The 17,733-nt window shown below is 39.2% G+C and overlaps 1 protein-coding gene across 13 annotated transcripts in view; it reads right to left on the bottom strand.

Annotated features, from left to right (window-relative positions):
• Window positions 1-17,733, bottom strand: part of HIVEP1 (HIVEP zinc finger 1) — a 127,869-nt gene that overhangs the window by 58,840 nt on the left and 51,296 nt on the right. The window lies entirely within an intron of this gene.

Genomic DNA, 17,733 nt, shown 5'->3' with positions numbered 1-17,733 from the left:
GGCATCGGATCTGCAGTCAACAGCTAATCCCACTGTAGCTTCCTACCATCTATAATAATGTCTGCAGTCAGGAGACTCTCTGAAATAGGTATTATGGTACATTACAGTGTATTTTAATACATTTTGAAAAATGCTGTTAGAGCAAGGCAATGTTGCATTAAGCATAGCGAGAAGAACAGCAAACAGGATTTGCTAAATGAAGCAATGGAGCCAACAGTCTCACATGGGAGCAGCAGGGGGCGAGTGGAAGCCCCCACCTTATTCCTGGTGAAACGGCCAGAAATTCCACACACACAGAGCAGGAGCAAAAGGAGGCCTTGAGTCTTTACTCCAGTCTGTCTTTGCAGCTCACTTGCTGCCCCTCAGATACACTGGTGTTGGAAGGAGAGTTGTGCTTCGCCTGCTATTGCACAGAAGGTCCCATGGAAAAGTGGTGGAAAAGTCTTTGTTCTGCAAGTGTGATTGTTTGCACATGCAGAGCAAGAAGCAAGAAAAGGCGCAACTGGCATGACTAAAAATTCAAGACCAATTTTCTTCCGGTAGCAAACAGTCCTCTAAGTGGGTTCAGGATAAAAGGTTGTGTTGGTATGAAGCATCAGCACTAGGAGAGGCTGAGCTCTCTCTCTTGATGTTCTGAGCATCAAACTATGGCCTGACTGACCAAGATCTGAGCTTGGAACATGGCTTTCAGATGTAAAAGATCATTTTCTAAAATACCTGTGAAAACCTTTTTTCCTTGTATTATTTTTTTGTTCTTTTCCCCCGGTGAGGTCAGTTTTTATTGAACTAAATTGAAAGAACAGAATGCAACGGGATTAATCCTAAATCTCTCAGGCTCCATTGGTATAAAGACTTTACGGCTGCCATACACAGGAGGAGGACGACAGCTCTGTAAAGTCCTCACCCCGTTCTTTACAAGCATAGAGGCTTTACTCAGTCTGACTTTTACTCAACCTTGCTATGCAACACAAGGTTTCAAAAAATGGCTCTTCCTTCAACAATTCTTAATAAGTGGGTTTAAATCTCTTCTCTATTATTTATCAGCTGAATCACTCAAGCATGTTGGAACCATTTGTTCACAGTTGAAGTCTGATATTGTTTCTTGATTATTTCCTCTGTAGAACCAAATAATTATAACTGAATCAAGCCCTTCTTGCAGCTTTTAAGACTGAGTTTTGTCAAGCATACTCCGGTTCTGCATTTCTGTTTTTCAGAACAAGTACCAGGCTTCCTTTCTCATTAAAGCTCAGTAATTTCTCCATTGTACATTGTCCTAGAGAATGAACCAGAACATCTCACAAGGGTGCTAAATGAGCAGACTCCCAGAGCTTCTCATGAGAAGACTACCACTGCAATTTTAAAAGCCAAACTACTTCCTGCTTCCCCTGGGGTTAGTGAGGCATACGTACATATTTAAAGGAAAATTTTATCACATTTGCTTTTGTACTGACTTACTGGCTGCTGAAGACAAAGACAGTCTTTTCAAAAAGAGCACAATCCTTCACTATCTCTTTACCAAGCCAGTTATGCAGGCTTACTTTAAAGACAGAAGACCCAATATTTAATGCTTTCCTGGATTAAATACTACAGCTGAAATACTAAATGTGTTAATACATTTTTTTTTTTTGTATAGAAAGGGATGCAAATAATCATTTCCAACAAAAATAAGAAGAAATATAAACAAAGCATCTTTTATATACATGTGCCACTAATACTATCAGAGAAAAATGCACCTAGCAATCTTAAACAGTTTTTCCACAGCCTGTTGCTTTACAGAAAGTTGGTGGACTAAGCAATTTACAAAGTTGCAGGATAGCTGATAAAATATATGAACACACAGAAAAAAAAATATCAACAAATTACCCATGTAAAAAGGAGATGTAGGGTTTTACCAAAAGGCAACAAGAAATCAAACCTATAGTCTGGCTTTCAAACTCACTAGCCCTATGATGAGAGATATATTTAATGCACAATATACAAGGTGTTTCTGCTCTCAGAGTAAGTGTTTGGTCAACGAAACTTACACCTAAGTACACAGACAACTGTAGTTTTATTATTAAAATAATTATCTGCATATTTCGCATAAATGCTACAAGAAATATATGCATTTCAATTCACAATCATCCTACATTTTAAAGAAAAATTATTTAAGTATTTTGGAATCATGCTACGTGAGATTGTGAGAAAGATTAAAGGCTTTGATCTCCTTAGCTGAATACTCTGTCTCTCTTACTGGAAAAAAAAAATAAAAATAAACAAATCAGTTCCTATCAGTAATTTCCAACCATTTCTTTGTCAGACTGTAATCCCAAACAAAGAACCACAGATAACAGGAATAATAGCTAGGTAAACAGGCGCTTGGTACACAGCCAGAAAGTCTCCTACACCTCCTGCCTCTCCCTGATACGTTTTCCCTAAGGAGCTACATTTGCTGTGTGTATTTCTTCATACCTATGGCAGTATATCTGTGCAGAACAATTCTGAACATTGTGAACACTGAAAAATCTTGGTGTTGCTGCTGGAAACCAAAAGCAGTGATCTGGACTGCAAATGAGGCGTAGGTTTTAACATCACTTTGGGGCTAAATGTTTTGTTAGGGCCTACATCCTCCTAATGGCCAGCATCACATCCTACCTGCTCTGGCTATTGCACCAAGGCATGTCCAAACCATGGTACAAAATCTGCGGCAGCTGCTCCCTGCCCTGACGCATTTTACAGCTACAGATCCTGCACAGGCAACTGCCTGACAAACTGCCGTGTTTCAGGCTGGAGGGAAGAACTGGGTTATCCCTAAGGGCTGTGGAGCAGGTGGCAAGAGCAGGCTTAGAGCCAAGTACCCCAGCAACACTGAAAGGCAGCCTCCCCAGGTCTTCTGCCAACTCGCACGTACGCCAGCAGTAACTTGCTAACTACATCAAATTTATATTATCCATCATCTCCTTCTCTTGTGTGCCATTAAATTAGCTGTATGTCAAACATCTTAAGGGAAATTATTTCAGACAATGTACCACATTGTGTTATAATTATATTATAGGTGCTTTAATGGTACACACCTCTGAAAATGCTTTATAAGCAAAAATACGCCACACAAAAATCATCTGTAAAGCCCAGGAGGAACTGAAAACCAAGAAGTCCTCTATTAATTGCAAATAATATTATCCAACCCAGTAACTGTTTGGGTTAATATTATTTCAGAATTAAACCTGTGATACGGTCTAACCTGAACATTTTACGAAGGAAACATTTCCTTATCACTGGAATATCACCTACTTCTACTGGGATAAGAGAAAGTCATTTAACAAATGAAAATTTCTAATACGTGGTAGGTATGGTACCCTCTACATTTCTCCTAAGTGCCAGAATAGTACATATCCTCACTATTTCACTGTATGACCTATTCTAATGGCCACAACCTTTAGCAGACAGCCTCCTGGAGTGGCACACATCTAGAAGCAAATGACAGTGACAGACACACTCTCACTGAAGATGGGACACTTCTCACCAAGCACTTACTAGAGGGGAAAATATGGAGGTGCAATGAAAGAGGAAATCATCATATGCATGGCTGTAGAGAATGGAGATTCCATGTGACAGCAATGCAACGAGCCAGAGAGCCAGCTCTTGGTTATCCCAGCCAGGTGCATGCCACAGAAATGCAAATCAAAAGTAGCATCATGTAATAGTTTTATTTACATTATATATATATGTAATAATAATTATAATTTTTATATATATATAAAAATTATGTATACACACACATACCGGCATATGTGTAAAAGAAAATGAGACAAAATGTGCACAACAGCTTTTCTTACTCCAGCATAAAACCTTTTTATGTTATTCTCCAACACAGCTCTCCCAGCAGGTATCTGCTGTGTGGAAATATCATCAAATTCCTTGAGGTTTTAAATATATAATGTAACTGTGCTTTTTAGGAATGCAAGGAAGGAGACTGGCATGCAGTAAAATATGCTTCTTGTTTTACACAGCTCCTGCTGTGATAGATCATTACAAGGATACCAACAGTCTGAATTAGATATGGTGGTGCTGTGGTGAGGTTTTAAATAAAAAAATAAACCAGATTTTTCAACAGCTTTACAGTCTCTATTTTTGGTTTTCACTGAAAGATATAACCTCACCGATTTTAATTAATTCACAAACAAAATGTAATTTACAGGGGGTTTTTTCAAATATATTATCCCATTAATGTATAAAACCTTGAATATGTCAGGTATACTATGTATTAGATATGCATTACAAATTTTCAGAAATATTTTAAAGGTCTCACTTATATGGTGAGTTAAGAAAAATAAAGGTTTAGGAATTCCAGCAGCGAAAGCAGGAATACTTAAAAGTGTGAGGTTGGCAAAACATAAAACCAGTAACTTCTGACAGCAATTCAAGATAGAGCACAATGTATTTTCTAGTTGGGTGTTTGTTTGTGGGTTTTGGATTTTTTTTCCATCTCTTTTTTTTGTTTGTTTTCTTTTCCCCTGCTCACAAGTGCCCCCAGAGCAGCATAATGAGATGACTTTGTTCTGTTGAGCAAGTCACCCCGCCCCATACAGTGACAACACACAGAGGAATGAAGTCACTGAGGAAGACCTACGTTTAAGCCTCCAGGAAAGCTTACAGGGGAGTGGCTGGTGCGAAAAGTTCATAAAGCTTTTGCGAAACACCCAAACCCGAGTATTTTTCATTGCACATATTTGAACGTGTCTGTCTCAATGTAAATACGGGAATTTTTTGGCTTCCTGTTTAAGATATACAATTGCTGCTCTAAAACAATAAGAAGTGTTTTGTTGTGTTTGGTTTCTTAATCAGATATTCTATTTACAGGTAAATGAAAAGTAGCAGATTTAGACCATTTTGGGTGCTGAACACAGGCTATGACATCAAAACTTTTAAAAATACAAGCTTATATCTTGCCTGGATACACTGGAGTTGTATCTTCAAATATTTAACCAAAACAACTGGAAGAAAAGTATCAGCATATTTTTTCCCTTCAGTTACAGACAAGAACAATTCTCAGGCCTTAGGCCTGAGTCATCCTAAAAATACCTTCTGCAAAACAGCTTCAGATGGCAGCAGATTTTCTTTTTGCTTTCTCATAAATTGCACTCTCTCTTACCTTACTGCACCAGAAGACATTTGAAAAGTAATTTAGAAAATCACTTTGCATTGGTTTTAAGATGGACACAAAAAAAGATGTCACTTCAATTATTTTTTTCTTGCATTGATCATCTAGATCATGGGCAGAAAAGAAAATCAAAGTGACAAAATATTCTTCAGCTGAAGTACATTAAAGCAATCAGTCTGTACACACTGGGCAGTACTACTGAAAACAATTGTCAGTGGATCTTTATTTGGTGGGGAGAGGGGTGTGCATAGCTTAAGAGAAACACTGCTGAAAGTACAAAATGCTGCATTTTCCACCACTACTTAAATTCAGAGAGCAAGTGAAAAGAGGCCAAGTCCTTGCATGGAAGTCTCCATCTTCAGACTATTGAAACCCAAGTGCAAGTAACAAAGTGCTTCACATTTCATTGAATAAGAAGCGTGCCTGTTTAATTTATTTAATAATAAATGCTTTCAAACAAATTTTAAAAATACCCTGAGCACCAGACAGGTGGTGCAGAGCAGCACATCTTCTGAATCATAGAATGGTTTGGGTTAAAAAGAGCAATTAGAGATCATTTAATTCCAGTCCCCCAGCCACGGGCAAGGACAAGTTTCACTAGACCACTCAAAGCCCCATCTAGCCTGACCCTGAACATCTCCAGGACTCAGACTTGACACGGTGGACCTGAGCCCAGCCCCACATCCCATGTGAGGCATTTCACACTTGCCCCAGAGGGAAGAGCCATGATCCGAGCAGCAGTGCCCATACGCTGCAGGTAGGGCAGGAAGGGAAGCCACATGAAGCCAAGGAACGACGCAGAGATGATGCAAGCTTGGAGCATTTCCCAGATGGCAGGTTCCCTTGGCACAAGAGGCGGTGTTTAATCCCAAGGCACCCTGCCTGCAGCTGTGGGTACCCACTTGGGACTGGGGAGCATGCAGAAGCGCCCACGCTCCACTGCAAGGGGGCTGTGATGCTTGTCTTTCCCTTTTGCTAAGAGGAGGAAAGGCTCTTTACAACCTGCTGAAACAAGAATGCCGTAGTCCTAATGTGTTTTGGTTAACTGAGATGAATCCCAAGACTTCCTTTAACCAGCTAATTAAAAAAAAAAAAAAGAAAAAAAAAGGAAAAAAAAAGGAAAAGGGAAAAAAAACCAAACCCTAACCCAAACCCCCGGAGTCTTGTCTGTACAAGGAGCCCATTAGGTTAATTGGGAGGCGGCACAGCCGGTGGGATGCTGCCTCTTGCTGTTCCTCAGGGAGCACGGAGGCTCGGCAGGCCCCTGCACGTCCCCACACCGCATGAGAGCTTCCAAACCTGGAACCCAACCAGCCAAGCCGGGGTCCCCACTGCACCCCGGGCATGGCAGCACCGTCCCTCTGTGCTGAAGGAGGGGGCCCTGCACCCGGGGGTGCACGGGCTGGCAGACACAGGCAGCTGAGGATGCCTTTGATGGCCCCAGGTTTCCACCACCACCCTCCTGCCACAAAGTGAACACCTTCAAAGCTGGCAGACAGCAGGAAGAGGGCAGTTCAGGAAAAGCCACTGGACGAGGCACTCTTCTCACTCAGATTTAAATCTACTTTTAATTAGAAACCATTCTTCTGTCCCCAAACATTTCCTTCTTCCAGTATAATGAGGAACACTCAAGAATAAAAGGAAGAGATCAGATGAGGAAAGGCAGTCTCTTCAACTTTGTAATTTCATACTGTGGGAACTTGACACTTTTTGGAGTATGGTTTGTTTTGTGGTTTCTCCTTTCCAGTTGGGGCTTAGAGAATCACAGAACCACAGCTTAGTGAGCTGCCAAATGCTGAGCCTGCTAACTAATAGCACGGATGTCCTGAGCCTATCAAATATGCAAGGAAAAACAGATTAAATCTCAAGTTTGTCCAGTACTGTTGAGTCCAATGACTGTACAGCTGTAAGAGAGGAAAAAAGACCTCTTAAAAATTAAGTAAATTCAAAAGTCTTAACAACTAACAGGGTGATGCAGCAGCTGTCATCCTATTAAGAACCATAAACTACCTTTTTAAACATCTAAAATGAGATTTTAAACAATTTAAAATGCTCCACTAGTCATTATAACCTTGACTAATGACCTGTTTGATCAGTTTTTCAGAAAAATTTGATGCATTTTCATTTTAATGTCAACTTTGAATGCTCATCATACTCCCTGCCATATATAATTATTTGCATTTAAAAATGAAGAACTCATGACAGATACTTTATATAATCCAGTTGAAAACAGAAAATGAAAATCCTCCTTGTATTATTCTTTATTTTAAGAAAAAAAGAGGCTTGTATATTTGAAAATACTATCTATAATCTCCAGTTTAAATTTGTATCAGCAATGATACTGATCACTGCTGTAGTCTATATACAATAATACAGTCAATACAAAGGCTGTATATAAATTAAATATATAATGGCTTTATCCTTGCCATCACATAATATTACTCAAATATGGTAAGGGCTCCTGATGAGGTTGGCAAGGTGTTATGTGCATAAATTACATAAGCACTTTACATATGAACCCAAACTCTGTCCCCGTGTCATTTATTTGTGATTGGGGAGCTTTCAATCTTGCATTTGTTTGTTTGTTTACATGATTTGAATTTTTATTATGAGGCTTTTAAACTCATTAAAAACTGAGCACAGGAGGGGGTGGGGAGGAAGAGAGCTTTTGGATGATTGTCACCTTACAGAAGGATATAGCAAACAGCGAGGCACCTGTGAAGAGAGGCACAGTAGCTGCCAAGCATAAAATTTCCGAAGTGTAGGTGAAGTATCTTCAGAAATACCTCCTGCCTGGCACCTCCTCTCACCCTTCGTAAGCCAACACGCAGTGGTGGCACTTGCCAGGGCTAGTTCCTTTTCCACCTGCCCCACAAAGACAGGTGATCCTGCATCCTGTGTGTGCTTCTGAGAGCACCCCGCTGAGTCGCCAGAGATAATTCCTTTACACATTGTCTCCCTCCGGTACCGAATAACAAATACAAGTACTGATTGCATTCCATTTGCATCGCTCCTAATTAGCCATCTAGCACAATAATTACCCCATCGCTATGCTGATCCTACGGCATTGTTCTGCCCCGCTGCCAAATTTCAGCTGCCTACCTAGGACAGAATGATTATTATCACTAAAATCTGCATAATAATTACTTAACTACCTCTAGGGTATTCACTGTTTCCAGGCTCGGTTTTGGCTTTCTGTGTGTTTTTTCTATCCCTAACCCAGACACTGATGTGTTAGAACTTAATATTTTAAAGCCATGAGTTGCTCTAGTTCACCACCTTCTTCAAGCTGCAGCTAGGAGCATCTTTGTACCTTCTGCACCAAGACACGTTCCCTCCCTTGCCAGGTTTACTGGCCTATGATCTGTTGTCCCCAAACTGGAAAAAGGTGTGGTTTTCAATTATATTTTATATATATATATATTTTTTTTATTTAAATCTGACACAGAAATTAAATAAATGCCAGTGAAATAACTGAAACCATTTTAAAAAAAGCAACAAACCAAGCTGACAGCTGGAAACATGTCAAAATAATAATTTGTGGACCCCAAAAGATTTAGTTGAATTCTGTATTTTCTCAAATACATATATCCTAAACCAAAGCACCAAAGAGTGGAGCCAGCCACTCCCCAGCCAAACAGGGGAAAAGGTTTCCATGCATCCTTCTGGTACTCCAAAAGCACTTGTTCTCAGCTGCATGGCTGGTGAGGGAGGGCTTGCCCAACACAAAAAGGCACAAAACTGGTTCAGCAGGTAGAACAGCACCAAGAGTTGGTGTTTCATCACCTGAGACAACAGTGCAGAGGCTCTCTGCAAGTTCTCTGAGGGGTCAAACTTGTCTGTAATTTCTTCTTCTATTTCTGGACTTCCTCAAACACTACTGAATTTACAAGGCAGACATCAGGTAAATAGATGCATTCAGCATGAGGAACCTACAGCACCAGCAACCCTGTTTAAGCAGAAATTAATCTTCTTCAGCTTAGCATATACCCTAAAAACTATCGCTTTACTAAGATTCTAAAGTGTCTGTAGAAATAGTTTTAAATATGAGATCTTTAGTAGGACTTTGGATACTGAAGTTCTTATAATTTCCTGATATTAAGATGAACAATAAATGGTAGTGCTAAGAAAAAAGGAAGTTTTTGATGACTAACAAAAAAACAAAACAAATCAACAGCCCACAAGTCAAGCCCAAAAGTCCAACATCTTGCCTCCAACAGCAGCTGACAGCATAAGTTGAGGGAAAATCAAAAGAGTAAGTTGCAGATTCTGAAACCAGGCAGCTACCAAGTGAGCCCCAGGAGCTGTCTTTGAACTTCATGGGTCTCACAGATTATTCCTACATTAATTTCTCCAAGTATCATTTGAATCCATGGCAGCTTTTCATACTGAATCCATGTAAGCTTTTCACATCTTTCTTCAAACTCCAAACGGCCTCATCTTACTTAAGTCATTTCTTACACAAAAAGCTGTTCAACAGACATAAGACCTCTGCAGCTTTTGCAGTTTTATCTCATTTTTATTTTATCCTCTTTGGGGGTGAAAGTGAAGAAGGGAAAGACAATTAGAAGGAAGACATCAGAATCGATCCCACTGTTAGAGATGAAGGCACAGCACAGATGCTACCACGACAGATATGTTTTTCTGTACTACTGCCATAAATATTCCTAATGCTTTATTTGCTTTTTGACAGTGGAGAGTATACAGTTGACTTTGCCACACAAATACATGACCCCCAGATCTCATGTCCGAATGTTAACAAGCAACTCAATTTAAATGAAAAGTTTGAATAATTTTCCTGTGGACATCACTTCACATTTATCTGCACTGAATTTCATTTGTCATTTTTGCAATTTGGTTGCACAGCAACCTAATGTCATTTTGAAATCCTTTGCAATTTCATTTGCATCTTCATCTTCACCTCCCTTGATAACTTCCATCAAATCAGCAACACTGTCACTTCTCTATTCCTGCTCTTTTTCCGGATCACTCAGGCGAACAGGAATTGACAGTGGCACATTTCTATTAACTGTAAAACAGCAGGCAATGTTTGTCTGCTAAGGAGCAGGTATTGACTGCAAAATGTGTAAATATCAGCCTCAGTTAATTTACACATAAGGGATTTTTCTGCTGGGGTATGTTGGGGGAGTACACTTGATACTGTCTCTTCTTTAAAACCTTTCCCTTATTTCCAGCCTGCCTTTAAAATCCAGCCCAAACACTGTCACCCCTTCACCGTGTACAGCCGAAAGTAAAAAGTGCCTCTGGGTCACCACCTCGAGCCACCCTGCCCACTCCTCCCTCACCAGCTCCTGCCTGTTCTGGAGCATCTTCATGTAATACCACAGTAACTGGACCAACTCTAACACACAGCCTGGGGCTTTTCCACACTGAAGGACAGCTGCCTTTTTATGCTGTTCAGTAAATCCCCTTCCAACAGGGCTGCAAAATCACACCTTCAAATTCAAAATCACTCTTTTAGCATGATTAAACATTAAACGCAAAGTCACAGTTTTTCATTAACTTGACTAAGGTAGCTCATGTTTTGCTTACCTGTTTTTTCCAAGAACTTAGTCTTAATGTCAGTCTAACATATGAACTGTCATAATGACATGAATAAGTCTTAGTGCTAAAAACAAAACAAAAACCCCTAAAAATCCACAATTCACTTGCTATACTAGACCTTGCTCTATAGACTTTGTAAGCTTATTTTTCCATAGTAATTTTCAATTTTTGCCCTTTTACATGCCAAATGAAATGTTACAAGCTGCAGCTTTAAAGTGAAAAAACATTGGATTCATAAAATGAAAAACACCTTTAAAAAGCTAGTCAATACAAGCTGATGCAGAACTAGGTGTACCTGAAACACAAAACTTTAGCAAAGGCACAAAGATATGATATTTTTCACGGTAACAGTTTGTTGCAGCCGTGAACAGGAGCTTAGCCACTTTAAGAGGCTTACAAGTTCTAGGGAGTTCATGTTCTTTTCTCTGTGCAAATTATAAATTGGTGGTGATAAATACACATATGAAGCCAATACCTCATTTCACTGTTTTCCTCTACCTGCTCCCAACTTCCTTCAAGACCTGAGTCAAAAACTAGGTCTAGAATATCCCAGTGAGCACCTGTCTTTTCCAACCCATGTGGTATTCCTGACAAAGACTGCAGGAGTGAGGATAAACCATCTCTCCTGAAACTGATCATGCCCTACCTGGGTTTAGGCAGACCCTAAGCAGAGCAAGTTAGTTGTGTGATGATTACCCTACAGCATCCAGGTTTTCCCAGACACACCCCAAGGAATGACTCGGGGAAGGAGGGGACCAATAGGTAGGCTTTCAGTGAGGAAATCAGGCATGCAAGGGTGATGTTTGGTACTGAAAGGACAGTTCACGTTACTATGAAGAGATAATTTCTGGTCACAACCATACACCAGCCTGCTGAGGCTGTGCTTGGCTTTAAGCACCAACCTGGTTACCCTACAAACCACACAAGGCATTTTCAAGCTCCCCTCTGCTTCTCTTCTCCAAGAAGATTTCTGTTTGGAGCAGGATTGTGCTGGTCCCAAAGTACTGGTTAAAACCTGTCTCCAGCACATCCAAGTCTGTCTCTTTCCTCCTCTGTGCCTGCTTCAGCTGGAGCCAAGAGGGTAGGCTGGACCTTGTCCCTGACCACTGCAAGAAGTCAAAATTGCTCAGATCATACAAATCCAGTAAAAAAGAGCAGAGACAAAGGACTGAATTTATACAAAAAGGGAATAGAATAGTGAAATCTTTAATCAATCCTCCAAAGCAGAGTCCCAACCAAAACTGTTTTTATTTCTCTCTCTTTGAGGAGGGCTGGGAGTTTTTAAAATATCTGCCCTAGATGGTAATTAGCATCAAATCTGAAGCAAAAGCCCTGAAATGTTGTTTCTCCCCCCACCCTGAAAGATAATACATTCTCCCCCCGGAAATAAAAGGAGGCTGGAGTATCTGGCATTCTTTTTTTGATTATCTCCAAGATACCTTTGGATAAGAAATCAGCTCTTGAATAAAATATATCCCAGAACATTAACACTGCAAATTTAGTTCATTGACTTTTATACAAAAAAACCCTAGTTATTACAAGTAGCTGAGAAGGTTTTGTTCAGTAAATACAGAATAGAAAACAAATTTGGCAGTATGCAGACAGTTAAGTGTATTATTAATATGCTATGAAGTGTTTTGAAAGATGAACAATTTTATAGATCGATTCACATTCATGTCATCCCATAAGTAGTACAGCTCCTATTGCTATGGAACAGCAAACTACTATGAATTCTTTTAAAAAAAAAATCCAACCAGTAAAATCTACACTACTCCAAAATCCAGCCTTCTTCCCTTCATTTTCTAGGCTCAGTGGTGAAATTTTCCTTCTGTACTTGCAAGCTTAGGAAGATAATTAATGAGCTACATCTTAAACACCTACAGAATGATGGCACTCTGCAATGTGAACATCACCCAAGTGTTTTTTTCTCTGTTTTATTTAGAATTCACGCTCAATTTTGTGCTGTCTGATTGAAGATGAGGGGGCGGTGAGGAACGTGGGGGAGGAAAGCCACAGCAAGCTGCTGCACACACCATTCTGATCCTAAATTTGGAAGTGAACAATTCAACGGGAGGGAGCTTACTTCAACAACCATGTGCCAAAGTGAGCATCCAAGGATTTCAAGTCCTCAAGGAAATTTTTCTTTTTGGCCTTGAACATACAGATTTTACATTAGTCAGCCCCCTGCCATAACAGAGTAGAAAGAATTACATCCAACTCTATTAAGTAATTTACAGTAAGATTTTTGTGTTTTGTTGGAACAATGACTTCTGGAAAATATGGTGGGTGGGAGAAGAGATTATCAGAATGTGACACTTGACTAAAACAATGAAAATGAAAACCCAGTAGAATGTCCTGAAACTGCTTTTTTGGTTTTGTTTTCAATAAGTTTGTTCAGACATTTTCTTGCTACCACTAAAATTAATGATTTAAGAAACAGCCCCGAATTTCCTGAACTATTCAAATTTTGAAGGGCATGTCCTCCCTACCACTATATATACTCAAATCTGTTTATTTCAGTTTTAAATGTCATACCTATTTACAGAAATATTTTTTTCTTTTTTTTTTTCAACAGCTCAGCTAAAATAAATTCCTGCTTGAAGTTTCCACATTTCCTTGCAGAGAAAGGCTAACTGAGACAAAAACCGTGCACAGTTAATAGGAAGAAAAGTAACACTGGAAACTTCACATGCCAAAGAAGGGAAGGAGGACAGAGAACAAGGCCAACTGGATGACCTCTCTTGCTCTCTGATTTCTCTGAGGAGGTTCACAGTGACTAGTAAAACCACCGAGCTTCCCGGGCCTGAGCACCTGGAGTTGTGTAGAGGGAAAAGGCTTGGCCAACTTCTCACTAAAGCTTACACCTTGAACATTTCCACTAAGGTAAGAAATCACAGAGATGGCCTTCCCAAGAACAAATGTTGCTTCCCAAGACTTACTCTTCTCCACTTATATCATCTCCAAATTCACTTTGTTCATTGTTACAAATCATCACACAAAACTGCTGGAATGACTGGAATTTCTAGCCTAGAAGAAACAGAAGAAAGGCTCCTCAGCCTCTCTCAGGTTTTTTTCTCTTGCCAACCCCTCCTCAGCTTGAATCATATCAGGAAGATCAAGTTCCTCCCATCAACTACCACCAGATTCACCTGGTGCTGATATTTAGGGCCCTGAGTCATGGGCATTCACCAAATGCACAGATCTGTTATTGCCCATGTGAACTGCAGTAGGTCAAAGGCTCCTGATGGCTCTGACTTCAGGGAGACCTCATTTGCCTCTCTTTCTTTATGGTTCTCAAAAACAGGAATAGTTTACTCCGTGTGGAAACTGATGAGAGAAGGAAAGGACACAGCAGAACAAGGCAGCAAAAAAGACAGTACAGGGAAAAAAAGAAAATTATGAAGTACAATACAAGGCATATAAAAAGTGTCTACACTGTAGAAGTGATGCACTGAAATGATTTTCTTCTTTCACTTCCTTTTTCCTGAGAAAATGATAGATCAGTTCATATTTTTAGGAATCTAATTAAGAGAAATAAAGGCAAGTAGGAAAATACTGAACTCATGATTTCCCATTTATTTTCCCTTTAACAAAACACGACAATATTTTATCAGTGACTAAATTTAATTAAAATAAATACAGCAAATGACCTGATGCTTTCATATCTTTGGCAGTCTTTCTGTACAGCTTATTTTCTGTAGCTACAATTCAGAAATACAAACTGAATAATCTCGGGTTAATCCTGAGACAAGACTAACCAACTCCTTATACATTGTCAAGTATTTGTCTTTTGGTTTCATGCTGTAGAATAAATCTTAAGCACAGAATACTTTCAGAGAAAGAAATAAAAGAATAAATCAGCCAACCACATCCCAGAGTAAACAACACACCCACACCCTTTCCGTTCATATCAAGTTTATGGTTTAGGTGTTTAAATACTTCAGTTCTCATTTAACCATTTTCGTAATTAGTTCCAACCATATTAAACTTAGACAATTTTGTTTTCAAGAACTTTCCAGAAATTATCCTTTATTCAAATCAACCAGTATTCATTAACAACTCAAGCCAGGATTCAGTAATAGAATCTGACCTTAATTACCAATTATGAAATAGGATAAAATCTTTACACTCCTAGTAGATCTTCAAAACTTTGGTGGCTCAAATTTCATCATCTCACTACAGTAAACAAAAGATTGGAAAGTGTTACAGTAAACAAAAGATTTGGAAATTATCACTCCAAATTTATCAGGGACAAACCCCAGTGGCACTCATTAAATACCCCTTGAAAAATTAGGATTTGAATATGGGCTAACAGACAGGGTTTTAAAATTATTACCAGGATATAGTTCTGAGCATGCAAATAGTTTAATTTCCTGGCTTAATTCCCAGCTAAACTACAGGCTGTCATATGGCACCTTGCGAGTCACCTCCTTACAGGACAGCTGGAGCAATGCAGCCCAACCAGCACATCAGCAGCCCAAATTCTGGACTTTGGGAAAGTGTTTGTACCTGGAATCCTGTATTACAACAAGAATGCTAAGGTAAAAAGCCACAATCAAAGCACTGAAATACATAAAGAAAGAAATAGGTCAAATCCCTGTATCTTTTTAAACTACTTATAACATTCAATTTATGACCTTTTGGTCTGTGGTGCTGAAGAACTGACCTGCAGGTCTTGATGACTCTCTGAAAATAACCACATAACACAAAAAGTTCATTCCTGGGCACTTTGCTGATTTATTTTTTTAAATTCTTTGTAGGAAGGATCAGTCTTTGCAGATAAAATATTAGGCTGCTTCAGGAAAAATACAGACAATACAACTATATCAGAAATAAAAAAAGTTCAAAGAGCAACACAAATACTTACAAACCTGCAGATGTTTCCCAGTGACAAGAGTCTAAAAGTTTACAGCACTGTAATTTATAGAGAGGTGAGGAATATTAAATGATAAATGATCCAGGGAAGGTCAAACCAAGCATTAGTGAAATAGAAGACCAAACTGAAGCTTTGTTACTCTTCCTATGCCAAGCTGTAGGTCTTAGGAGTTGAACTTCTTACCAGTCTTGTGTTATCAATTTATCTTAGCTCCCATTTCCTCCCTGCTTTCAGGCAGATGTTTAAAGTATATGTGTTTGAGGTTTAGCTTTCCCACTGCAAATGAATTAATTGATCAGTTCCGTTTGAGAAACACTTTTAAACACAATGAGATGTTCCTGGGCTTTTGTCCTGGAATACTGAATCTGTACACTGGGAAATCTCAGCACGTTCTTTACTAAGAACACACCCTAGGTAAGGACAAATAGATAACACTCCCGATGAAGATCAAATGTGACTTTCAGAACACTACCCAGCTTCTAATTGCACTGCCTAAAGACTAAAAAACCCACAAAAAAAATACCATGGTCCACAGCTGGTTCTTGCAAAATTATCCACTGAACTCCTTGTTATTCACCCTCAAAAACACTTTGCAGGAGCCACTCTGAGACAGGATCCTGATGAATCACTCTGAATTTGTTTTAAAGAACTGAGGAAAGAGTTAAAAATAATTCTGGTTGCTTTAGAAACTGACATCCTTTGTTTTGCTTGAGATGAAATACCATTACATGCATGCAATACCCTTTAAACTTGCCACTGTTCCAACAATAACTAAAGCTATTCTAAGAAATTACCACCCAAAAGGAGATCACCAGAGAATTACAGTAAGTTTGCCACTGCAAAGCTGGAGTACACTTACAACATTACCAAAAATGCTCAGCCAAGCCTAGCTGGGAGTGACCTCAGTGTAACCACCAAAACACGATGACTGCTGCTCACCGACTCCATCATAACCACAGTGATCAAACAGCAAGAGGAGCATTTCTACTTTCAACAGCAGCTTGCAGCTAAAGGTATTTTCAGCAAACTTGATACTCAACCCAAATAACTAAGATGACATTTCTACACAAGAAAATTAAAATACTGCTAAACTTTAGTGATTAAGGTAATCCCATGTGGTTTTACCATGCATTTTTATGGTTGCATCTCACCCAAACTGCAAACTTTTAGACTGATGAATCCACATTCTCTTGTTTGCTGATACAAATACTTCACTTCTAGTAAGAAGCACACCTGATCACTGACCCTTCTGCATTTCCTTTAAACAATGCAAACTTTTAGACTTGCAAGCTGTTTCAAGTTGGCACCACTTTATTTCAAACCATCTCAATTAATATAATTCAAGCATGGAAAAGAATTTTTGTTTTGCAATATTTTCGCTTTCACAAACCCGTTCCCAAGCCCATCCATGCTGAGTCATCTCCCGCACTCTCCCCTCCACCTGACAGCTGCCCATGGCCCAAAAGAACACAAACCTCCTATTTTGACATCTGTCCCTCCCCAAATGAACCTCAAAGGACCACTTTGAACCAACCCAGCAAAAAACTTTTAAAACAGTATTTGAAACATACTGGTGTTCCAGTAATAGCTATGCTTTTACAGTTTACAATGCTACATGTGACAATATATGTGACATGACTTCTAAGTCTTGATCTGTCTTAACATTTTGGAGATTGTTCTGACTAAAATGAAAAACATTGATAGGCAAAACAAAGCTCAATATTTTGCAAACTAATCTGCCATCTCTGCCTCTACATATGCCTATGAATGTACACATTTTTAAGAATGCATAATTAACTGTAAGAAAATAGTTCTCAGAAACCAGAAAGCTAAAGTATTTATATCAAAAGCTGAATCTTTCTCACTCGATCTGCACAAATAAACCCACTGAAGCTGCCAGCTTTGTCAAAGTGAGCAAGATTAGGTTCTAAACATAAATCAATTTAAGCAGTCAGAAACCTACAAGAAGTACTAAAATTGCTTTCAATTTCCTTGCTGATTTTTACAAAATAAAAGTCATTCACATAGTCTCTGGGAACAAAGTATTTTCTAAGACAGTGTTGCTATCACATATCCATTAGGGACATTGGTATTTTTAGATAGTATTGCAAGGGTGGCTTATGGATGGGGAGTGGGTAGGTGGTGAAAGGGG

This window comes from Cyanistes caeruleus, chromosome 1 (genome assembly GCF_971803275.1).
Source record: "Cyanistes caeruleus chromosome 1, bCyaCae1.hap1.1, whole genome shotgun sequence".
Lineage (NCBI taxonomy): Eukaryota > Metazoa > Chordata > Aves > Passeriformes > Paridae > Cyanistes > Cyanistes caeruleus.
The sequence above is the reverse complement of the archived record's forward strand: the minus strand, read 5'-3'. Positions and strand labels throughout refer to the sequence as shown.